Raw genomic sequence first — 26,695 nt, 5'->3', positions numbered from 1 at the left:
TTTTTTTTCCTGCAATTTCTAATTTTTCTTCTTAAAGGAGGTAACTTTTTTTTTTTTTATCTTGTCACAACATCATCTCTTCCCCTTTTGCTATGTATTATCTTGAGTCCATTCTGTTTTACCTAAGGACATTTCTGATGGTTCCATTTTCATAGGATTTTTGTTTTATCTCTACAATCTCTTCTTCTGTCTCCTCCATGCTAATGATCACCTTGCTATGGCTGTGACCTTGTTTGACTGTGAATTGCTCCAGGTAGCTCTAGCCTGGAGTACCTGCGCTGTTTTTCTCATCTGTTTCTAGCCTCATCAGGATGGCTGACCCGGGACTCTGCAGACCTGGGAGGGAGGATGGGGCCGGGGAGGGAGCTGGCCAGAAGCAAGGGTGTCTTCAAATATCAAAATGGTAATGGCTGTGGTTTTTAGGCAGCACTAGTCACTCTTGCTCTTTGGGCAGTTCACTGAGTTCATAAGAGAAGACCCCCCTGATTTTTGCCTGGGAGTGACATTCCGGGTGGCCTGGGCGGAGAGGTAGAGAGTAAGGGGAGAAGGCTGCCTTGTGGGGCTCTGCAGGAGACAGCTGGTCGATCAACCCTTCTTTTTGGTTTTTACCTTTTCATAGTACCAGCTTCCCCTGAACCTCTGCCAAAAAGATTGCATTCTCCTCTCTCTTCCACGGCATGTGCGTAGTTGTCCTGGCTTGGCTTTGTTCAATCTGTCCACAGCCTTTCCTCCTGTTTATCTTCCAGAAATTTCTCAACATCTCTCCTCCCCTGATGTAATATGGCTTTATTCTTTATATCATAGTACTGGGTTTTAGGGAGAGAGGAGATAAGGACTTGTTCTAAATTTGCTACTTGAACCAGAAATCCCAGTTTTTATCTTGAAATGTATAATAATGTGTCATATTCTATGGAATGTTAACTGAATAAGAGATTTTGAATATTTTGCAGTGTTATTTAGATTGGGAAATTTTGGCCTAAGATAGGGTTTCTTGCACTGAACTCAAACTGAGAAAATCATAGAGTATAACCTCCACTGGCTTAGTCTATTTGGTGAAGTTTTAAATATGGCATTCAGATAACTGCCTCCTGTAAAATATAAGATGCTGACTAAGCACACAGTAGTAAAGTACTCATCAGACCCAGTCTCAGATAAAATGGAAAACCTCATAGGATGTAAAAGGATAAAAGGAGAAGATGGAAAAGGGTAATGAATTCATGTCAGCTAGTAGAACTTCCTGTGTCAGAAAAATGAACGCAGCTTTTTCATAAGCATTTAATTTCCATTTGAACATTGCCAGTGAGTTTACTATAATTACCTCTTTAGGGGAACGGTTCCACTTTCCGACTATAATTAGCTCCAGGAATATTTTCCCAGTATCAGTTTGAGTTTGCCCTTTGATCTTGCCTTACTCTTCTTCAGACCTCTTCAGTCTAAAGTCTGATTTCCTCTTAAGTCAGGCACTTTTATTAAAAAATGTTTTTCTACCTGAAATGTCATTTCTTTAATCTAAATAAATCAGATGTCTTGACCTCTTTTTGTCCTTTTCTTCTTATATCACCAGCTTTTCTTGTTTGTTTCTAGGATTTATAGTTTCTCTTAACATTTTATCTCCCCAGTTGAATTTACACATAATGTATAAGTGAATCTTTTATCCAAATGTAAATAGCATTAGATGGTGAAAAACCTTGTCACCTTTCAAATCACAATTTAGTGAACCTTTCTTTAATAATGTGCGCATTATTCAGTATCCTCATAGCTATGTCTCTTGGGGTGGGCTCCTAAGGCAACTTGGAGAATTATGTGCTATTCACTGCCTTATATAAATTCTTTTTGTAATTCAACCCATAGATTCTGCAAGTGTTACTTTATCAACTGGTAAGACCCACAGCTATTTGTGCAAACACTGAACCCAGTCATTCATTCATTCATTCAACACCAGTTATGTTCCAGACACTGTGCTAGATGCTAGGAAGCAATAATAAATTAAAAGCAAGCTTGACCCCAGTCTCATGGAGCCAAGAATAGGGTAGAGGAGAAAATTTTAGCTGTGATAAATGCTATGAAGGAAGAGCATAGGATTAACTCTGGTGGGACAAGAGGTATTCAGGAAAGCATCCTGATTAGAGATGTAATATACAAATATATTTATTTATGTGCATGTGTGTAAGTGATATTTAAGAAATATCTAAGGCTTCAGCAGCAATAATTTTTTTATAACAGCTTTACTGAAATATAATTCACATAACATACTGTCACCCATTTAAAGTGTACAGTTCAATGGTTTTTGGTAACATACTGTCACCCATTTAAAGTGTACAGTTCAATGGTTTTATATATATAAAAATATAAAATTTGCTACTTTAGTGATTTTTGATTAGGTAATTCAGTGACATTAATTACACTGCAATGTTATCCAACCATCACCACTATTTCAAAAACCTTTCACCACCCTGCACTGAAACTCTATGTTATTATATATTAGTTCCATATTAGATATATACATAATAAGTCTAATTCCCTCTACCCCCTAGTAGACTCTGTTCTATTTTATGTTTCTATGAATTTGCTTATTCTAGCAAAATAATTGGAATCAGTAGTGTTTGTCTTTTTATGTCTGACGTATTTCACTTAAATAATGTTCAGAGTTTATTAATATTGAACCATGTATCAGAATTTCATTTTTATAGCTGAATAATATTCACTGGGTTTGTAAATACCACATTTTATTTATCAGTTCATCTGTTGATGGACTCTTGGATTGCTTCCACTTTTAGCTAATGTGAATAATGCTCCAGTAAACCCTGGTGTAGAAGTATCTGTTTGAGTCCCTGCCTTCAGTTCTTGGATAAACTGCTAGGAGTGGAGTTGCTGGATCATATGATAATTTTGTGTCGAACTTTGAAGAAACACCAAACTGTTTTCTACAGTGGCTGCATCATCTTATATTCCTATCCATGATACTTGAAGGTTCCCATTTCTCTGCATCTTCACCAATACTTATTGTTATCACTTAAAAAAATTATAGCCATCCTAGTAGTTGAGAAGTAGTGTTCTATTTTTAACTTTTGGAGAAACTTCCAGAATATATTCCAAAGTACCTATACCATTTTACATTCCTACCAGCAGTGTATGGAGATTCCTATTTGTCCATAACTCATCAACACTTACTATCGGACGTTTTGATTCTAGCCATCCGAGTGGGTATGAAGTAGTATTTCTTTGTGATTTGAATTTGCATATCTTTAATGACTAATGATATTGACATCTTTTTTTGTTCTTATTGCTCATTTGTATGTCTTCTTTGGAGCAGTATCTGTCCACATCTTTTGCCCATTTTTAAATTGGCTTATTTGCCCTTTTATTATTGAGTTGTAAGAATTCTAACAGCAGTAGTTTTAATTTCAAGCTACTGGATAACATTTTGAAAAGGAACTCATCTTGATCCCAATAATAAAAGATGTCCATCTACAAGTCCTGGATGTTTTTATGTCTTCTAATACTACAAGGATTTATGGAGGGTTAATTAGTTACTTGATTTGATTCCTTTGGGGTTTTCACATGAAGTGAAATGATTAATTCTAAAAGAGAAGAGAATCTTAGTTTAATCCAAAGCAATAGTCAAATAGCTAAATCTTATTGTTTCCCCCTACATTTTTAATATTTCCCTGTTCAGCAGTTTTCCTTGGGTTTTTAAAATTGTTTTGTAGCCAGGATTCTCACCTGGCCCTGGTTGACTAGCTCACTGCACACCTGTGGGCAATACATGGCTGTTGACTCTATATAAAGAGCTCTACCCAGTGCTCTGGGCTCTACACTGTGGCACGGCTGCAAGGCTGCAGGAGGGCAGAGTAGAGGCTGGAGTGGTGGCAGCGCTGAGGACAGAGGCCCAGAGGATGGCTGTATGGGATGACTGTACAGGCAGAGAGGCCCAGGGGATGGCTGTGCTGACAGAGAGGCCCAGAGGACCACTCTGCAGACAGAGGGGCCCAGAGCAGGGACCAGCTTGCTGCCTGCAGACTTGCTCTGAGTGAACAAGATTTTAGTGACTGACCTGCCACCTGGAAATAAAGTTGGGTATAACCCTTTCACCCGAAGAAGCTTTTGCTGTCAATTTCTTTGGTCACATTGAATCCATAGTGGACTTGCCTGGGGCTGAAACCTATTGGCAAGACAGTGTGTAACTGTTTCCCAGATACTTATATTTCCACTATTCATTCCTTTCTATTTAATTTGAATCATTGAGTTTTATAATTGCATTATTTTTTTAAATATTTTTTTGAGGTATGTCATACAGTATTATATTAGTTTCATAATGTATATTATATATATGTATATATATACATATATATATGTAATATAATGTAATTATATTACATTAGCATGGTGATTTGATATTTGTATTATTGCAAAATGACCAGTATAATAAGTCTAGTTAATATCCATCACCATACATAGTTACAAAATTTTTTTTTCTTGTGATGAGAACTTCTAAGATTTACTCTCTTAGCAACTTTACAGCAGGGTGACTATAGTTAATAACACCGAATTGGATAATTACATCTTTTAAACCACTCCTAGGTCATGGGCAATTTTGATTCATGTCAAATTAACTCACATTTGATAAATGTCAAATGCATTCAAGTTTATTCATGTGAAATCATACTTGGGATTCATAAAGCAATTTCTACATACAAAGCACTCTTCAGATAGTAACTAATTATACTTTACAGTATACCTGGAAAATAGATTTACTAGTAATAATATTTGTCTGGATGTCGAACTCCATGAAGCACCCACTTGACATTAATGTCTAATGTGATATAAGTTAACTGAGAAGAACCTTTGCTTTTCAACTTGTAGGCAGCTGTTTATCCAGGTATCATATTACTAATCTCTTGTCAGATGTTTTTTTCAAAAATAATGCATTAAAATGTTACTAAAACTTGATAAATTATACCTTGCCTTAATAGAGGAGCCATGAATAAAAATCTGCCCTGTGATATTTGATTTCAAGATAAAATAAAGGGAAAGTGATTCAAATTTTTTTGTTTGAAGATAAATGTCTTGAGAAGTAATCAACCTATTTAAAGCACCTTGAATTTCAATTAGGTAATTTGAATTTGTAACAGCAAAACAAGTTCAGTGGTTACTTAGGACAAAGGGAGTGCTAGGGACCAAGGAATTGAGATAGAATCCAAACCCTGACATGAAGTACTTCGGTGATGTTTGGGCAGGACTTCTAACCCCAGTTATTTTACTTATACAGTTGTAGGATCACAGTAAGTCAGGTCTGTAAACAGATAGTAGTCTAAATGCAGTCCTAATTATCAGTTGTTTGGCCTACACAGTATATTTTTTTTAGTGTGAGCTAGTTTCCCATGTTTTTTTAAATGGCGAATTACACATACAAATTCAGATATTTAATTTCTCTTGAAAAAATCAGGTGAGTTGGCAATAGTAGTCCACATCCTTGAGTAACATTTGTTTGGGGGTGAGTAGCTGTCCCTGAACCCTGGCTAAACAGAGCATGGCTGTGTCATTTCCCACACCTGGCTCAGGTTACTCATTTATGTCACCTGCCCAGCTTCTCTAGTCACTTGAATGTATTACAGCAACACAAAGTGGGATATTCTAGGTTTTTTCCTAAAATGGCTGTGAAATCTGTGGCAGAATTCTAAGATGGCTGTCAAGATTCCTATGCTGGTGCGCAATGCCTGTATAAACCCTCTTTTGAGTGTGGTTTGAACCTGTGAATATGATGGAGGCCAGTGTCATGACTGTGTTATGTTATATGGCAAAAGAGATATAGATGCATTTGAGGTCCCTGATGGTTGACTGTGACTTAATTAAAATGGAGATTACTCTGGGTGGGCCAGACCTAATCAGGTGAACTTCACAGAGCCAAGAAGCAGTTTTTTTGTGTGTGTGTTTTTTAATTAAGGTATCACTGATATACAATCTTCTGAAAGTTTCACATGGCAGCATCGTGGTTTCAACATTCATCCATATTATCAAGTGCCCCCTCCCAACACATTGCAGTCATTATTCATCAGTGTAGAAAGATGCTATAGAGTCATTACGTGTCTTCTCCAGGCTGTACTGCCTTCCCTGTGACCTACCTATATTGTGATTGGTAATTATAATGCCCCTAATTCTCTTCTCAGCCCCTTCCCTTTGGTAGCCACTAGTCCCTTCTTGGAGTCTATGAGTCTGCTGCTGTTTTATTCTTTCAGTTTTTCTTTGTTCTTATACTCCACATATGAGTGAAATCATTTGGTACTTGTCTTTCTCTGCCTGGCTTATTTCACTGAGCATAATACCCTCTAGCTCCATTCATGTTGTTGCAAATGGTAGGATTTGTTTTCTTATGGCTGAATAGTATGTACCACATCTTCTTTATCCATTCATCTATTGATGGACACAGGTTGCTTCCATATTATGGCTATTGTAAATAGTGCTGTGACAAATATAGGAATACATATGTCTTTTTGAATCATGGATCTTGTTTTCTTCGGGTAAATTCCTAGGATTTGAATGACTGGGTCAAATGATATTTCTATTTTTAGTTTTTTGAGGAATGTCCATATTGCTTTCCATGATGGTTGAACTAATTTACATTCCCACCAATAGTGTGGGAGGGTTCCCTTTTCTCCACATCCTCACCAGCATTTGTTGTTTCTTGTCTTTTGGGTGTTGGTCATCCTAACTGGTGTGAGGTGATATCTCATTATGGTTTCAATTTGGGTTTATCTGATGATTAGTGATGTGTAGCATCTTTTCATGTGCCTGTTGGCTATTTGAATTTCTTCTTTGGAGAAGTGTCTGCTCAGATCCTCAGCCCATTGTTTAATCAGGTTATTTGTTTTTTGGGTGTTGAGGCATGTGAGTTCTTTATATATTTTGGATATTAGCCCTTGTCAGGTAAGTCATTTGTGTATATAATTTCCCATATTGTAGGATGCCTTTTTGTTCAGCTGATGGTGTCTTTTGCTGTACAGAAGATTTTTAGTTTGATGTTGTCCCATTTGTTCATTTTTGCTTTTGTTTACCTTGCCTGAGGAGATGTGTTCAGGAAAGAGGTGCTCATGTTTGTATTCAAGAGGTTTTTGCCCATGTTTTATTCTATGAGTTTTATGGTTTCATGACTGACATTCATATCTTTGATCCATTTTTATTTTACTTTTGTGTATGGAGTTAGACAATAATCCAGTTTTATTCCCTTACATGCTGCTCTCCAGTTTTGCCAGTATCATTTGTTGAATAGGTTGTCTTTTCCCCATTGTATGTCCATGGCTCCTTAATCGTATGTTGATTTGCCATATATGTATGGGTTTATATCTGGGCTCTCTATTCTGTTCCATTGATCTATGGGTCTGTTCTTGTGCCAGTACCAGATTGTTTTGATAACTCTGGGTTTGTAGTACAGCATGAAGTTAGGGAGCATAATCCCCCCAGTTTTGTTCTTCTCAGGATTGCTTTGGCTATTGGGGGTCTTTTGTGGTTCTATATGAATTTTAGAACTATTTGTTCTTGTTTGCTGAAGAATGCTGTTGGTATTTTGATTGGGATTGCATTGAATATGGAGATTGCTTTAGGGAGGATGGCCATTTTGTTACTATTATTTCTTCATTATTTATTCTTATCCATGAGCACAGGATGTATTTCCATTTATTGGTATCTTCTTTAATTTCTCTTATGAGTGTCTTATAGGTTTCAGGGTATTGGTCTTTCACTTCCTTGGTTAGGTTTATTCCTAGGTATTTTATTCTTTTTGATGCATTGTGTATGGAATTGTTTTCCTGATTTCTCTTTCTATTAGTTCATTGTTAGTATATAGGAATGCAACAGATTTCTGTGCATTGATTTTGTATCCTGCAACTTTGCTGAATTCAGTTATTCTAGTAGTTTTTGGTGGATTCTTTAGGGTTTTCTATGTACAATATCATGTCATCTGCAAACAGTGACAGTTTAACTTCTTCCTTACCAATCTGGATTCCTTTTATTTCTTTGTGTTGTCTGATTGCTGTGGCTAGGACCTCCAACACTATGTTGAATAAAAGTGGTGAGAGTGGGCATCTTGTCTTGTTCCCGAACTTGGAGGAAAAGCTTTCAGCTTTTCGCTGTTAAATATGATGTTGGCTGCGGATTTGTCATATGTGGCCTTTATTATGTTGAGGTACTTAATGTTCTATACCCATTTTGTTGAGAGTTTTTATCATGAATGGATGTTGAATTTTGTCAAATGCTTTTTCAGCCTCTATTGAGGTGATCATGTGATTTTTGTCCTTTTTGTTGATGTTGTGTATGATGTTGATGGATTTTCAAGTAATGTACCATCCTTGCTTCCTTAGATTAAATCCCACTTGATCATAATGGATAATCTTTTTGATGTATTTTAGACTTCAGTTTGCTAATATTTTGTTGAGGATTTTTGCATCTATGTCCATCAGGGATATTGGTGTGTACTTTTCTTTGTTTGTGGTGTTTGTCTGGTTTTGGTATTAGAATGATGCTGGCCTCATAGAATGAGTTTGGAAGTATTCTCTCCTCTTCTACTTTTTGGAATACTTTAAGGAAAATGGATATTAGCTCTTCTTTAAATGTTTGATAAAATTCCTGTGGCAAACCATCTGTTCTGGGGGTTTTGTTCTTAGGTTGTGCTTTGATTACCAATTCAATTTCATTGCTGGTAATTGGTCTGTTTATATTTTCTATTTCTTCCTGGGTCAGTCTTGGAAGGTTGTATTTTTTCTACAAAGTTGTCCATTTCTTCTACATTGTCCAATTTGTTCGCATATAATTTTCATAGTTTTCTCTAATCATTCTTTTTATTTCCATGGTGTCCAAAGTGATTTTTCCTTTCTCATTTTTGATTCTGTTTGTGTGTAGACTCTTTTTTTCTTGATAAGTCTAGCTAGGGGTTTATCTATTTTGTTTATGTTCTCAAAGAACCAGCTACTGGTTTCATTATTGATTCTTTCTATCATTTTATTCTTTTCAATTTTATTTATTTCTGCTCTGATCTCTATTATGTCCCTCTGTCTACTGACTTGGGCCTCATTTACTCTTCTTTTTCTAGTTTCATTAATTGTGAGTTTAGACTGTACATTTAGGATTGTTCTTTCTTCTTAATGTAAGCCTGTGTTGTATATACTTTCATCTTAGAACTGCCTTTGCTGTATCCCACAGGTTTTGGGCTATTGAGTTGTTCTCATTTGTCTCCATGTATTGCTTGATCTCTGTTTTAATTTGGTCATTGTTCCATTGATTATTTAGGAGAATGTTGTTAAACCTCCATGTGTTTTTGGCCTTTTTTTTTTTCCTTTACAATTTATTTCTGGTTTCTTACCTTTGTGGTCTGAGAAGCTGGTTGGTACAATTTCAGTCTTTTTGAATTACTGAGATTCTTTTTGTGGCCTAGTATGCCATCTATTCTGGAAAATGTTCCATGTACACTTGAGAAGAATGTGTATTGGGTGTAGAGTTCTGTAGATGTTCTGTTGCATTGTTCAGTGCCTCTGTCTCCTTACTTATTTTCTGTCTGGTTGATCTGACTTTTGGTGTGAGTTGTGTGTAGATGTTTCCTAAAATGAATGCATTGCATTCTATTTCCTACTTTAAGTCTGTTAGTATTTTTTTTTACATATTTAGGTGCTCCTATATGTGATACATAGATATTTATAATGGTTGTATCTTCTTGTTAGCAATACCCCTTTATTATTATGTAATGTCCTTCTTAGTCTCTTGTTACTTTCTTTGTTTTGAAATCTATTTTGTCTAAGTACTGCTACTCCTGCTTTTTTCTCCCTATTATTTGCATGAAATATCTTTTTCCATCCCTTCACTTTTAGTCTGTGTATGTTTTTGGGTTTGAAGTGAGTCTCTTGTAGGCAGAATATAGATGGGTCTTATTTTTATCCATTCTGTAACTCTATATCTTTTGATTAGTTCATTAAGTCCATTTACATTTAGGGTGATTTTCAATAGATATGTACATACTGCCATTGTAGGCTTTGTATTTGTGGTTACCAAAGTTTCAAGGGGAGAAGTAGCTGCTTTTTTCTTTGTATCCTCAAATGGGAAGCAGAGAGCAGCAAGCTCTCTTAAACATCTCATAAAGGCACTGATTCCATTCATGAGGGGCCCAACCTCATGACCTCATCTAACCCTAATTACCTCCCAAAGGCACCTTTTTCTAACACCATCACATAGGGTGATGTGGTTTCAACATATAAATTTTGGGGGAATACATTCACTCCATACTATTGCTCTACTATTTTACTCTGTTGTGAAGGTGGTAGCCAGTGTCATTAGACTAGCAAAAACAATCAGAAGTACATGATTATAAAAATAAAAATAAAACTATCTCTATTTGCAGGTTACATGGGGTCATATACCTGAAGAATTCTGAAGATTCAATAATGAAACCAACACAAACAAATAAAGAGGTAAGGTAAGTAATGTATAAAATTAATACTCAACAAATGGCATTTATATATATACAAGAAATAGTTAGTTGCAGCATACAACAATAAAAGCCCCATCCACACTAATAGCAATAAATAGAAGATATTTAAAAATAAACTTAAGAAGAAATGTTCAAAGTATAAATATATTAGTTTCCTACTGTTCCTCTAGCAAACTACCATAAATTTGTTGGCTTAAGCGCTACAAATTTATCTTACAGTTCTGGAAGTCTGAAGTCCCAAATGGTGTGAACTGGGTTATAATTATGGTATGCACAGGGCTGCATTGATTTGTAGAGAGGCTGCTCCCATTCCTTGGCTCATGGTCTCCTTCCACCTTCAAAGATTGCAGTTGTTGGTTGAGTCCTCATATTGTGTCACCTTGACATTGACATTTCTGCCTCACTCTTACGTATTTAAGGAATCTTGTGATTATGTTGAGCCAATCCAGAATAATCTCCCTATTTTAAGATCAGCTGATTAGCAACCTTAATTTCATATGCTATACTAATCCTCCTTTGCCATTTAATGTAACTTTTTCATGCGTTCTGAAGATTAGGATTTAGGCATCTTTGGGAGGCTATTATTATGCCTACTATAATTTATATGAAAAGAATTATAAAATACTCTTGAGAGACAAAAAGTAGATTTGAACAATTTTTAAACAATCGCCTTGTTCTTGATTAGAACTTCTCAAGATCATCAAGATGTCAGTTTTCCACTCAACTAATATATAACTATAATGCTATCCTAATAAAAATTCCAAAACTTAAAAAAAATAGAGCTAAACAAATGCATTGCAAATTTCCTATGGAAAAGTACACACAAAAGAAGAGTTAAGTAAATATTTACAAGTAACACTTCTGAGAGAAGATAAGCACTACCAGATTTTAAAACGTACTACAAAGCTTTTATAATTAAAACAGTGTGGTACTGGTACAGGAATAAATAATGTCAACAGAATAGAATGAATCCAGAAATAGAATCAAATACTTAAAAGTCTAGTATGGGATTAAGGTGATATCCCAAATTACTGTGTCAGAACATGTATATATATACACACATATGAATAAACTTCCAAATGATCAGAGATCTAAATGTAGAAAAATAAAACAATACTGGTACTAGAAGAAAACAGAGGTTAATTGCTTTTTGTGGAGAAAAGTTCTTTTAAGTAGCATTGAAAATCCAGAGGCAATTACAGTAAATCATTAATAGATTGAACTACATAAAATTTAAAAACTTTTGCATGGCAAAAAGCACTATAAGCAAATTCAAAAGATGGTTGACAAACTGGGAAAAAATTTTTGCAATATATACCACAGATGAAAGGCTAATATCCTTAACATACAAAGAACTTCTAAAAATGAAGAAAAAGACCAAAAGTCTGGTTGAAAAAATTGAGCAAAAGAGATAAACAGTCAATTAATAAGAATTGATGTAAGGTTGGCCTTAAATGTATAAAAAGATGTTCAAAATCACTCATAACCAGAAAAATGCAAACTAAATCTGCACTGGATAACATTTCTCAACAGTATGGTTGAAATTCAAATGCTTAAGAGCATTTTCTGTTGATGAGGCTGTGGGGAAATAGGCATTCTCAGACATTGCTGGCAGGAATGCAGAATGGTGGTGAATTTGGCAGTATTAGCCAAAATTACATATGCATTTATTTTCTGACCAGAAATCTTATTTCCATGAATTTTCTCCTGAATATACACCTGCAGCAGTATAAAAATGTGTGTGTAGCTTATTCACGTCAGCATTATTTGTAATTACAAAATGTCAGAAACTGCCTAGATATCCAAACATAAACTATGGTACCCACAATGGGACACTATGTAAAAAGAGAATGAGAACGATCTCCATGAAATTATATGCAGTGATTTCCTGGGAAATAATTTTAAATAAAAAAGCAAAGTGTACAAGAGCATAGTTTGTATGTGACATTTAATGTAAGAAAGAAAGGAAAATAAAAAATCATAAACACATCATTAAAAAAAATCAGAAGTGATAAAACAAGAAAGCAATTTTTTAAATGACTACCTATTGAGAGGATATGGGAGAGTAATACTTTTCTGAGAGTAACTTTTTTTGTGTAGTTTGGCTTTTCAAAGCATGTTAATATGTTACCTACTCAAAAAATAAAATCAAATCATTTTATACAAATCTCATTTGTATGAGAATTGGGAAGAAGCCTTAAAACTGAAAGTATCCTGATATTGTATCAAATAAATATCAGAACCACATCCAGGGAGAGAACATAATGGCATAAAGAAGAAGTACGTGTAACTGATGCACAGACTGACTGACATATCCTGAGTTTGGGTAATGGAAGAGGCTGGGAGAGGGAAAGAACTGCAAACAGATTATCATCTTTTTTAAGTAGGTTTGTTTATATAGTGGTATGGCAAAGCAATTCTTAAATGACTTTGCATATATAATAGGATTTAGCAAATGAATAAATATACTGATGTTGGAGCAAGGTTTCTCGGTGAGGAAGAAGGGACATAACAAAAACGGGATGTGGGAAGGGAATGGAATTGGAGATGTCAGTTTGTACTCACTATTTCTAAAATGTGTATATGCATATGTATATGCATTTATTAGTTATCTATTGCTGCATAACAATTTATCCTAAAATTTAGTAGCTTAAGACAATAAAAATTAATCTCACAGTTTCTCTGGGTTAGGAATCCAGGAAAAGCTTAGCTGAGTGGGTTGTTCTGACTTATTGTCTCTCATGCAGTTGCAGTCAAACCAGTGACTAAGACTGCAGTTCTCTTAAAGGTTGACTGAGGCAGGAGGATCCACTTCCAAGATCACTGATGCAGTCATTGGCAGAAAGCTTCAGTTCTGCACTCTGGGGGCCTCTTGTTAGGCTGCTCACAGCATGGCAGCTGACCTTCCCCAGAGAGAATAAAGAGAGAGGAGAGGGTGCGTGAAACCAAAATGGAAGCCACAGTTCTTTAATAACTTAATGTCAGAAGTGACATATCATCACCTCTGCCATGCCCTGTTGGTCACTCAGACCAAACCTCACACCAGTGTGTAAACACCAAGAGGCAGAGATTATTGGGGGTCATCGTGGAGGCTGTCTATCATCATGCATGTGTGTGTGTACATTTATGTGTGAGCATGTGCATGTGTTTGTTTTGTAGGTGTGTGTATGTATCTGTGGCTATACATGCATATATTTCCTACCTCCGTCTGCTGAAAGGGCTAAGAAGTGAAGAACTGCCAGTAGCCCTCAGCATAGCTAGCATCCAGGTTTTGGTCTCTAATCTCATTCTTACTAAAAAAAACTAGGGCTTCTCAGAAAAATGGCTGATTCCAGGGTTGGGTCAGGTTAAGTACAAGATGATACAAGAGTATCTTGTTTTTCCAAAAAGTAAAGAAATACTCAAACATGTGATAGTGACATGTCACAGGAACATAGGAGCCAGCTTAATGGATCCCACTGGTCAAGTCTGACAGTTTGAACATCTAAATACTTAAATAATGAATTATAAATCATTGAAAAAATATGAACCCATGAATCCTTCCTGAGGTTAGAGAGATAAATGATAGATTGATAGAGAGATGGATGACTTCTCTTACTTAGAGATGATGGGGCCTTAGCAGTAAATGTAGAGGGAGTGCTGGTTTTGGGAAATCATCATTTGCAACCATAATGATAATGATTGGCTCATACAAAAATCATCAATGCATATCAAATTTTGGAAGAAATTTTAGTGAAGAGCAGGATATTTGCATTGTCTTAAAGTATCTCTCTATAGACTGCTTATTGGTTGCAACTGAGGAAAAGTAATTATAGAGTAGAGAAATTGGGAGCACATTGACCATGTGATCAAAGTTAGCATCACTCATGAGGGTCAGATGCACACTGATATACTATACACAGCATACAAAACACATCACTGTCCTATGCAGTACTGTAGCCAAGAATGTAAAACCTTAATCTAATAAAAAGGAAACCTCAAATACAAAAGGAGAAACTTTATGTTAAAAAAAGCATGTAGATGGACAGTATTCTTTAAAAATGTCAATGTTGTGAAAGAGAAAGAGGCTGTAGAGATGTTCCAGGATTAAAAGAGGCTAAAGAGGCTGGACAATTGCATCCAATTACCCAACCCTAGACTCAGTCTTGTTCGGGAGGAGGAAGTCCATTAGGTCAGCTGGCAAAATTGAAATATGAGCATAGCATACATAAAAGATTTGTAATGGAGAATGGTGTTTTGTGTTGGTCAGAGATTGGTTTGAATGCTCTTTCTAGTACTACTAAATGAATGATTTGTCTTTTTCCCCTTGTCTGAAAATGGGGATAACTAAATCTGCCTCATGTAGTTATAAAGGTTACTTAGCCTAAGTTAAATGCTTGGTGTGGACAGAGTAGGCCCTTAGTAAACACTTTGTATTCTACAGTAGAGACAGCAGCTGATAATTATCTGCTTAGTTTTTTCCACGTTGAAAATCTAGTGTGATCACTACAAAATGATTTCTCTTCTTTAATGGTGTAAGAGATTTAAATAATTTCCCTAAGCATATATCTTACCACCATGGGGTAATTAAAGCCATTGTTACATGTGACTATATTTTTTCAGCAACTTTAGTGATTGATGTTGACACTATCAGATTGGCTGGACAGACCCACCACCTGACAATTAACTGCCAAAACCAGTTTTGATCCTTTTCAGGGTGTTAGATGCCTGCTGGACAGAAAATAAGACACAACACCAACCCAGCAAGCTGGTTGTCTTAATGCCAAGACTGCCTTTTCTTGTGTCTTAGCTTCTTTTTAAGGCACTTTATAAAGGATCTTTTTCAGAAAGATAAGCAATATTTCAATAAATAGAGGACTGAATTAGAATGTGAACAATTGCGTTCTTTAACTGATCCTGAGTTTTCTTAGAGAATAATGAAACTAATATGGAAAGAGACTGTATAATTCTTTACCACAATTTTTACCTTTTTAGTAGTCTTTTAGTAATTTGCATTTTTAGTAACAAAGGTAGCTCACTCAGGACATGTACAGTCACTAGAAAGCAACACACAGCACCAAACAAGACAGAATCTCTGGAATTTTCATGTAACTGTACCTCATACAATGATTGTCTCTCCTGCTGAATCCCTGAAGCAGGAGAGAGATCATACCACCCTGTGCACCCATGGTGCTTCTTATCTACTCCAATCTGCAAGGTGTCGGCAGGACAGAACTTCATGAGCATATTTTTTAAAAAATGTATCCTTTTATTTTGAATTAATACATTCACTTAGTTCAATATTCAGAGGTACAAAAGGCCATATAGTGAAAAATACTCCTTGAACCTTTTTATCCTAAGCTCCCAAGTCCCCTCTCTGGGCATCTGATGATATGAGTTTCTGGTGTATCTTCCCAGGCATGTGTTGTGCATATACAAGCAAATATAAACATATACAGTCCCCCTCTTGGGTGAATGATAGCATACTGCACACTGTCCTATACGTTTTCATTTTTCACCCCCAGTAGGTCTTGGAGCTCCTTCTATATCAGCTTATAAAGAACATTCCCATTCTTTTCTAGGGTTAAGAACAATTTATTGTATGACTGTGCCATTATTTCCCAGCCTGCTATCAATAAACATTTTGGTTGTTTTCCAGCTTCTGCTCTTGAAGTGATGCTGCCCTAAATATCCTTGTATATGTGTAAGTTCTCACATACTTGAACATTTCTGTAGATTAAATATTTGGAAATGCAATTGCCAGGTCAGAAAAAATCCATCTGTAAATGTGATACCATCAAATAGTCCTCCATAACAATGATACCAATTTACATTCCCCAACAATTTAGAAGTGTGTCTGCTGATCTCCTTGATCTTGCCAAGTAGTGTTGTCAACTGTTTTGACCTGTGACAAGCTAGTAAACAAAAAGTGCTGTTTCAATAAAGTTTTATTTGCATTTCTTCTGTTATAAATGACGTTTAACATGATCTTACATGTTTAAGATCCATTTTTTCTGTGAACTATAAACTCTTATCTTTTGAACATTTTTTATTGCATTGTGGATATTTTCCTTTTTTATTTTAGAAGGCTTATATGCAATTAGGAGAATTGACCCTTGGTCTGTGATACAAACTGAGAATATTTTTTCCAAGTGTATTATTGTAGAGGCTTTTATAGAACCTACTTTGAAAAACACTTTAGTATTGAGGTATAACATACACACAAAACATACTTAATGATTTTTTTTAAGTGAAGACACTCATAATCACCATCCAGATGAAGACACAATGTTTTCAGCATTCATGGGCATATTATTAATTTCAAGAAGTGCAAAAACAGATAAATCACTTTGGACAGATTAGGGACTGTAGACAATGAACAGTTTCATGATTTATTTAGTGAAGTTGTCTAGATAGTGATACCAAAAAGTTGTATTTTGCAGAACAGAAAATTCCAAGGAATAATGATTTTTTTTCTCTCGTTAGGTTGCATATTTTAACATTAGCTTACTCATATTCTTCTCTTATGACGTAAAACGTACCCTACAGTAAATGCTGTGAAGAGAGTCTTGAAGAATGTTAACTAGAAGCCACAATTCCCATGAGAATTTCTACTGACAAGAAGAGAGCTTCATCTACTGTGAGAGAATTTCACCTTTCTGTGTAACAAGCAGAATGTGAAATAGCGGGAGCCAGAAATTCTTGTTCAACTCCAGGACAAGAACAACATTATTTCCTCACAGTTGATACTCAAATATGTGTTCAGTGTGCATGGTCTGAAGAGCTCAGAGCATCTTGAACATTTTAGTAGAAATAATCAGCTTTTTGGGGTCTAGTTCACTATTCCTAAGTATCCAGCTTGTCTCTCTTAGTCAGATTTGATCAAAGGGTAGGTCTGAGCAAAATACAAAAGCCAGTAATGCTTTTTATCCCCATCTTCCTTTTTTATACCCTTTCCCACATTGTTAGCATTCACAACTCAGCCAAAGCATTGAGGATCCTTGGCCCCACTTCTGCTGTCACCTGCTCTTGTCTCCACTATGTAGAGGCAGTAGGGTGAGGAAAACACTGAATTCATACCTGAGTTTTTATAGTCCTGATTCTACAATGAAATAGATGTCAGGCAATGGTCTCTAAGTATACCAGAGTGTCAGCATTCTGTATTTTATATATTGACAAACCAGGATTATTAACTTATTCCACACAAAGTAAATTTAAAACCTGAAAATATAAGTCTGCCCTTCCTGTCACCCTGTTTGTTAGAGTGTGGAGAAGGGCAGGAAAAGCTAGCAGGGCTCACAGAGGCATGCAGGAAGAGAGAGATGAGAAGACAGCATGAGTGCCTGGCTGTACCAGGCTATTTCTGATGCTTCTGCTCCTTCTAAAAGAGACTAACACAACTGGATGTGGCTGGAAGCTGGGTTATAATGTGTATATATGGCTTATTTGTTGCCAGGCTAAGAATGAAATACCGGTCCAGATTTCTGTAGCTCTGATATTTCTTTTGATCCTTTACTGACACCGATAGCTATCTTTTCATGAGTTTTCCCTCATCAAAATTTTACCTGAAGAAACACAGACATACAAAACAAGGGAAAAAATATAGACCTCAGAAATAAACCCTTGCTAATAGAGTCTAATGACATTTGACCAGGCTGGCAAGACCATTCAGTGGGGGAAAGACCATTTTCAACAAATGATATGGGAAAACTTGGATATCCACATGAAAAAGAATGCAGCTGGACTCTTACCTTACACCATATACAAAAATTAACTCAAAATGGACCAAAAATCTAAATGTCAATGCTAAAATTATAATAGTCCTAGAAAAAAACATAGGGAAAAAGCTTCACAACATTGGATTTGGCAATGATATATTGGACATGACACCAAAGGTACAGATGACAAAAGGAAAAACAGACAAATAACATTTGATGAAAATTAAAAACTTTTGTGCATTAATGAACAGGATCAACAAAGTGAAAGGCAGTCTATGGAATGGAGATATTTGAAAGTCATTTATCTGATATGGGATTAATACCTGGAATATATAGAGAACTCCTAAAGCTCAACAAAAGACCAAACAATCAGATGACAAATAGGCAAAGGACAGTTCTCCAAAGAAGATACATAAGTGGCCAACAAGCACACGAAAAGATGCTCAACATCACTAATCAGGGAGATGCAAGTCAGAACTACAGTGAGATAACACCGTATACCCATTAGGATGGCTTCTATAAAAAACAAAACAAAAAAAATGAAAAACAGGAAATAATGTTGGTAAGGATGTGAAAAATTGAAAGACTTGTGCACTGTTGGTGGGGATATAAAATGATGCAGCCACTTTGAGAAGCAGTATGGTGGTTCCTAAAAAAATTAAAAATAGAATTAACATATGATCCAGCAATTCTGTTTCTGGGTATATACTCAAAAGAATTGAAAATAGAGTCTTGAAGAGAGATTTCTATATTCATATTCATAGAAGTATTATTCACAGTTGCTAAAACATGGAAGTAATCTAAATGTCCATTGACAGATGAATAGATTAAGGAAAATGTAGCACAGACATACAATGGAGTATTATTCAGCCTTAAAAAGGAAGGGAATTTTGACTGTGCTACAATATGAATGAACTGTGAAGACATGATAAGTGAAATTAGCCAGTCACAAAAAGACAAATACTGTATGATTCACTTACATGAGGTACCTGGAATAGTCAAAGGAATAGTGGATATGTACTTCATCATATTGTTAAGACATGAAAAGGTTTTTAAAGAACCTCCCATCTGGTTGGGTTATCATTTTAGTCCTTGAGTAAAAGGACTTACTATCATTTGAGTAAACACTTGTTTACCTCAAATGCGCTAAGGAAAAATTTTTTTTCTCCTTTAAAAATTATAGCATCTTCCCCAAGAATGTTCTATGGCATATTACATCTGAAAGATGCTATCACAGAGGGGTTAAATGATAAAATGGGGAAGCAATGAGTTAAACAAAATTGAAAAAGATTCATTGATGCTAGACCTCTCAGAACTCTTAACATGCTACATTCATGTTGAATCTTTAAAGAAAGGAGAGATAGCATGTAGGGTTTTCCAAAATGAATTAGCCATGGGGCACTTTTACACAGAGAAATGTGTGGACAAGTGTTTCAAGGAAAATAATGTAAAAATTTTTGTCTCAAGTTTTCTAGTTTTGCCTCATCTAAATCAATGCATGTGGAATGTCTTCCATAATTTGAATCTTTCTTGACCTCCTCTATACTCCCCAGAATTTACATGATTTTAAGCATTTCCACCAGAGTGTGCCACGGAACTGACTAAGCTGATAAATTATATTCAGATAAAATATTAGCACCTAATAAAAGCTTTCTTACCTCCCCAGGCCACATTGGCACGACAAGGAAGCTTCAGCCTGAGAGCCAGTTCAGAATTTAAGGCAAGATATCTCAGTGGAATGGGAGCCAAACAAGGGCTGAAGATGAGGAGCAGTTTGGAGGCAAGAGGTTTCTGATACTCCTTCAAATTACACGCTATAGGGATCAACTCCTCTTTGTATACAAACAGCAAGCTGGTTATGTTCCCACCTGTCAAACTGGGGGAAGTCACTTTTCTTTTGCGATATCAGAGGGAGAATCTGTAAGGTGACCAATGATCACAGTTTTTCCAAGACAGGGATTTTATGGGACTTTCAGTTCTAAAACCAGGAAAATCCCAGGCAAACTAATACAAGTCAGTCACTCACAGAGCATCCTTTCACAAAATACTCTTTAACATTTCTGGAATCAGAAACTTCCATGTGAGGCACATTAAATATTTTTCACTGAATTGCGGAAGTCTATTTGTTGGTTTGTTTATGGTGAAGAAAAAAATGCAGGAGAAAAACGGTGCAGTGTTCTCTGTCATTTGCAATCTAATTACGCAGTTTGTGGAAGGCCCAGCTGCCTCCTTCACTTCCCCATTCTTCTTTCCCCTTTGCTTCTCGGCCACGTCAGCGCTTTTTTTGCAAGAGCACCACATGGGGTGCTGCAGCTGATGGGGAAAATGTTGGTTCCATGGATGGGGGCTACTACTGGTATTCTAACCCTGGTTTTTCCTCACTCCTCAGTTCTAACCAACTGACTGATGTGTATCCAGGCTTTGTTTTGTTAAATCTTATCCATCTTCTCCTTTTTATTTTGTTTTGCTTTCTTAGTGTTATTCCCTAATCTTTTCATGAAAAACACATATAATGTCCAACATGTGCTGTGTGTCATGCACTGTGCATAAACTTCACATACTTTATTTTGACCAATTTCACAAAACCTTAAGATGGGAACAATTTTTTAAAATTGGATTATCTATTTTTTTAAGTTTTTTTTATTGAAGTGTTTTTAAAATTGAAGTATTGTTGATGTACAGTCTTATATTGGTTTCAAATATGCAATACAGTGGTTCAACAATTACCCATATAATTAAATCTTCATCCCCTCTAGAGTGTTATTATTTAAACATAGAAAGATGTTACAGAATCATTGGCTATGTTGTCCATGCTGCACTACTATCCCCATGACCAACTTGTATTATGATTGAGAATTTCTGGACCACTTGATCCCCCTAAACCTCCCCATTCAATTACCCTAACCCCTTCCTAATAGCAACCACTAGTCACTTTTCTGTGTCTATGAGTCTACTGTTGCTGTTTTGTTCATTTTGTTTTACTTTGTTTTCATATTCCACAAGTAAGTGTGGTATTTGTCTTTCTCTGACTGGCTTATTTCACTGAGCATAATAGCATCTAGGTCCAGCCATGTTGTTGCAAATGACAGGATTTCTCTTTTATTAATGGCTGAATAATATTCCATTGTGTATATGTACCACATCTTCTTTATCCATTCATCTATTGATGGACACTTTGTTGCTGCAATGTATTGGCTATTGTAAATAATGTGGCAGTAAACATAGGGGTGCATATATCTTTTCAAATCAGGGATTTTGTTTTCTTCAGGTAAATTCCTTGAAGTGGAATTACTGGGTCGAATGCTATTTCTACTTTTAGTTTTAGAGGAACCAACATACAGCTTTCCACAGTGGTTGTCCCAATTTACATATATATATGTATATAGGGGGTTTCTCTTTTCTCCACATCTCTTTTCTCCACATCCTTGTCAACACTTGTTATTTCTTGTCTTTTGGATAGTGGCCATTCTGACTGATGTGAAGTGATATCTCATTGTGGTTTTGATTTCCATTTCCCTGATGATTAGCGATGTGGAGCATCTTTTCATGTGCCTGTTGACCATCTGTATTTCTTCTTTGGAGAAGTGTCTGTTCATATCCTCCACCCATGTTTTAATCAGTTTATTTGCTTTTTGGGTGTTGATATTTTGGATATTACCCCCTTATTGGATAAATAATTTACAAATATATTCTCTGATACTGTAGGATGCCTTTTTGTTCTGCTGATAGTGTCTTTTGCTATAAAGGAGCTATTTAGTTTGATGTAGTCCCACTTGTTCATTTTTATTTTGTTTCTCTTGCCCAAGGAGATGTGTGATGGAAAAAATTGCTCATTCCTTTGTTCAAGAGATTTTTGCCTTTGTTTTCTTCTAAGAGTTTTATGGTTTCTTGTCTTACATTCAGGTCTTTGATCTATTTCAAGTTTACTTTTGTATATGGAGTTAGACAATAATACAGTTTCATTCTCTTGAATGTAGCTGACCAGATTTCCCAACAGCAGTTATTGAAGAGGATGTCTTTTCCCCATTGTATATTCATGGCTCCTTTACTGTATATTAATTGAACATATATGTGTGGGTTTCTATCTGGGCTCTCTATTCTGTTCCATTGATCTAGGGGTCTATTTTTTGTTTCAGTACCATACTGTCTTGATTACTATAGCTTTGCAGTAGAGCTTGAAGTCAGGGAGTATAAATACCCCAGCTTTGTTCTTCTTTCTCAGGATTGCTTTGGCTTTTTGGGGTCCTTTGTGGTTTCATATGAGTTTTAGAACTATTTTTTTTAGTCCATTGAAAAATGTTCTTGGTATTTTGATAAGGATTGTATTGAACTGTACATTGCTATGGGCAGGTTAGCCATTTTGACCATATTAATTCTTCCTATCCATGAGCACAGGATAGGTTTCCATTTATTGGTACCTTCTTTAAATTCTGTCATGAGTGCATTATAGTTTTCAGGTTTTTCACTTCCTTGGTTAGGTTTATTTCTAGGTATTTTTTTAGTTTTTGATGCAATTGTAAAAGGAATTTTTCTGATTTCTCTTTCTGCTAGTTTGCTGTTAGTATATAGGATGGCAACAGGGTTCTGTGTATTAATTTTCTATCTTGCAACTTTGCTGCACCCAGTGATTATTTCTAATAGTTTTTTGGTGGCCTCTTTAGGGTTTTCTATATACAGTTTCATGTCATCTGCAAATAGTGACAGCTTAACTTCTTCCTTACCAATTTGGATGCCTTTTATCTCTCTGTCTTGTCTGATTGCCATGACTAGGAACTCCAGCACTGTGTTGAATAAGAATGGTGAGAGTGGACATCCTTGTCTTGTTGAGTATCTTAGAGGAAAAGTTTTTAGCTTTTCATGATTAATTATAATATGTTGGCTGTGGGTTTGTTATATGTGGCCTTTATTATGTTGAGGTATGTATCCTGTATACCCATTTTGTTGAGGGTTATGAATGTATGTTGAGTTTTGTCAAATGCTTTTTCAGCATCTTTTGAGATGATCATGTGTTTTTATCCTTTTTGTTAATATGTTATATGACATTGATTGATAAACAAATATTATACCATCTTTGCATCCCTGCAATAAATCTCACTTGGTGTTGTTGGACAATCCTTTTGATATATTTTTGAATTCAGTTTGCTAAATTTTTTTTGAGGATTTTTGCATCTATGTTCATCAAGGATATTGGTCTGTAATTTTTTTTTTTTTTACTGTCTTTGGTTTTGGTATTAGAGGAATGCTAGCCTCAGAGAATGAATTTGGAAGTATTCTCTCCTCTTCTACATTTTGGAATATTTTAAGAAGGATGGGTATTAGCTCTTCTTTAAATATTTGGTAGAATTCAGCTGTGAAACTGCCTGGTCCTGGATTTTTGTTTGTTGTGAGTTTTTTGATTACCAGTTAAATTTCATTGCTGGTAATAGGGCTGTCCAGATTTTCTGTTTCTTCTAGGGTCAGTTTTGGAAGGTTATATTTTTCTAGGAATTTGTCTGTTTCTTCTAGGTTGTTCAATTTATTGGCATATAATTTTTCATAGTATTCTTTAATAATTTTTATTTCTGTGGTATGTTTTGTGACTATTCATTCTTCATTTCTGATTTTGTTTATTTGTGTACTCTATCTTTTTTTCTTGTTAAGTCTGGCCAGGGGATTATCTATTTTGTTTATTTTCTCAACGAACTAGCTCTTGGTTTCATTGACTTTTTAATTGTTTTATGTTTCTCTATGCTCTGATCTTTATTATGGCCTTCCTTCTGCTAACTTTGGGTTTCATTTGTTCTTCTTTTTCTAGTTTCTTTAATTGTGAGTTTAGACCATTTATTTGGGACTGTTCTTATTTCTTGAGGTAGGCTTGTATGGCTATGCATTTTCCTCTTAGAACAGCTTTTGCGGTGTCCCACAAATTTTGAACAGTCGAATTTTTGTTTTCATTTATCTCCATGTATTGCTTGATTTTTGTTTTAATTTGTTCATTTATGCATTGATTATTTAGAAGCATGTTGTTTGGCCTCCATGTGTTTGTAGGCTTCTTTGTTTTCTTTGTGTAATTTCTTTCTAGTTTCATACCACTGTGGCCTGAGAAGCTGCTTGATACAATTTCAATCTTTTTAAATTTATTGAGGCTCTTTTTGTGACCTAATATGTGATCTATACTGGAGAACATTCCATGTGCACTTGAGAAGAATGTCTATCCTGCTACTTTTGGGTTCAATGTTCTGTAGATATCTCTTACATTCATATGATATAATGTATTGTTCAGTGCCTGTTTCCTCATTTATTTTCTGTCTATTTGGTTTATTGATGTGAGTGGTATGTTAAAGTGTCCAAAAATGAAGGTGTTGCAGTCTATTTCCCCTTTTAATTCTGTTAGTATTGTTTTACATTTTTAGGTGCTCCTACATTGGGTACATAGATATTTATAGTGGTTATATCTTCTTGTTTGACTTGCTCCTTATTATTATATAATGTCCTTTGTCTTGTTACTTTCTTGGTTTGGAAATCTATTTTATCCCTTTGTCTCTCTCTTCTCCTCTGGTTCCCCTAATATGCAAATATTGTTTTGCTTGGATTGGTCACACAGCTCTCTTATCTGGAAATTTTTTTCTTTGTTCTCAGCTTTGTTGTGTTCCTGTTGTCTAATTTCCATCTCATTGATTGTCTCCTCTAGTTTTCTGATATATGTACTGCTACTCCTACTTTTTTCTCCCTATTATTTGCATGAAATATCTTTTTCTATTCCTTCACTTTTAGTTTGTGTATGTCTTTGAGTCTAAAATGAGTCTCTTGTAGGTAGCATATAGATAGGTTTTGGTTCTTTATCCATACTGCCACTCTGTGTCTTTTGATTGGTATATTCAGTCCATTCACATTTAAGGTAATTATTGATAAGTATCTACTTATTGCCATTTTATTGGTTGTTTTCTGTTTGTTTATATAGCTCCTCTCTGTTTGTTCTTCTCTTATACTCTTCTCTTGTTATTTGATGGTTTTCTTTACTGTTGTGGTTGGATTTCTGTTTTTTAATTTTTTTGTATATCTGTTACAGGATTTAGGTTTGTGGTTACCATAAGGTTCCAGAATAACTGCCTGAATATATAACAATATTAAGTTGATGATTGCTGTATTTCAAACACAATCTGAAACCACCTTTTTCTTCTTCCTCCTCCACACTTTATGTATTGGATGTCATAATGTGCACTTTTTGTGTATCTCTTGGCTGAATTTTTTATAGTTGATTTTACTACTTTTGTTTTAATTTTGTACTTGCTTGGTAATTAATTGGTCTAGTACCTTTACTGTGTGTTTATTTTCACTAGTGAAAACTACTTAATTTACCCTTAGAAAGATTTCCATCTACAGCAGTCACTTGAACATATCCTGTAGTGCTGGTTTAGTCAATGTAAATTCCGAGCCTCTGTTTATTTGGGAATTGTTCAATCTCTTCAGATTTGAATAATATTGCTGAGCAGAGGATTCTTGGTTGAAGGTCCTTCTGTTCAGTGCATTAAGTATTTCATGCCACTCTCTTCTCACCTGTAAAGTTTCTGCTGATAGCCTGATGGGGTTTTCCTTATAAGTAATTTTTTGTCTCTCCCTGGTTGCTTTCAATACTCTCCCCTTACCCTTAACTGCCATTTTAATTTTTATATGTTGGTGTTGTCTTCCTGGGGGTCCTTTTATTTGGGGTTTTCTGCCCTTCCATGACCAGAGTGTCTTATTTCCTTCCCCCAGATTGGGAAAGTTTTCCACAATGGTTCCCTCAGAGAGACTTTCTAACCTTTTGTCTTTCCTCCTTCTGGTACCCTTATTATGCAAATATTGTTTCATTTGGATTGGTCACAAAGCTCTCTTTTCATGCTTTCATTCCTTGAAATTGTTTTCTGTCTGTTGCTCAGCTCTGTTGTGTTTCTGTTCTCTAATTTCCATCTTTGTCTCCTCTTTGCAGGTATCTATTGTTTCCCCCATTGTAGTTCATTTCAGTTATTATATTCTTCAGCTCTGAGTGGCTCTTTTTCAGCTCTTGTATTTCTTTGTTGAAGTCCTCCCCAAAATCTTCAGATTTGTGAGCATATTTATTACTTTTTCTTTAAATCTTTATCAGGAAGATTGGTAATCTCTATTTCACTTAGCCCTCTTCCTGGTGTCTTATCCTGTCATTTTGTTTGGAGTAAATTCCTCTACCTCTTCATTTTGTCAAGGTTTCTGTGTTTCTTCCTTTGTAATAGATGGATCTAATGCTTCCTGGCCTAGAGAGTAATGACTTTATGAAGAAGGCATCCCATGGAGACCAAGTTTTCAGTAGACCCCCAGTTGCTGTTGGTAGGCAATGAGCAGGGCTGCCTTTCTGTCTGTCAGAAGTGGTCTCGGTCTGCTGGGGCTGGTAGTTTGCCTCAGCCAAACCTTTGTGATCAAAGCAGTGGCTTCTGCTGGGATTATTGTGGGTGGGCCTCTCTCTGCCTGCCCTGCAGTGATGGCAGGTATGCTCTTCAGTGAGGGCAGGTGGTTGTGCTTCTCTGGAGCAGGG

The sequence above is a fragment of the Manis pentadactyla genome, chromosome 2 (assembly GCF_030020395.1).
Source record: "Manis pentadactyla isolate mManPen7 chromosome 2, mManPen7.hap1, whole genome shotgun sequence".
NCBI classification, from domain to species: Eukaryota; Metazoa; Chordata; class Mammalia; order Pholidota; family Manidae; genus Manis; species Manis pentadactyla.
Note: the sequence above shows the minus strand (reverse complement) of the source record.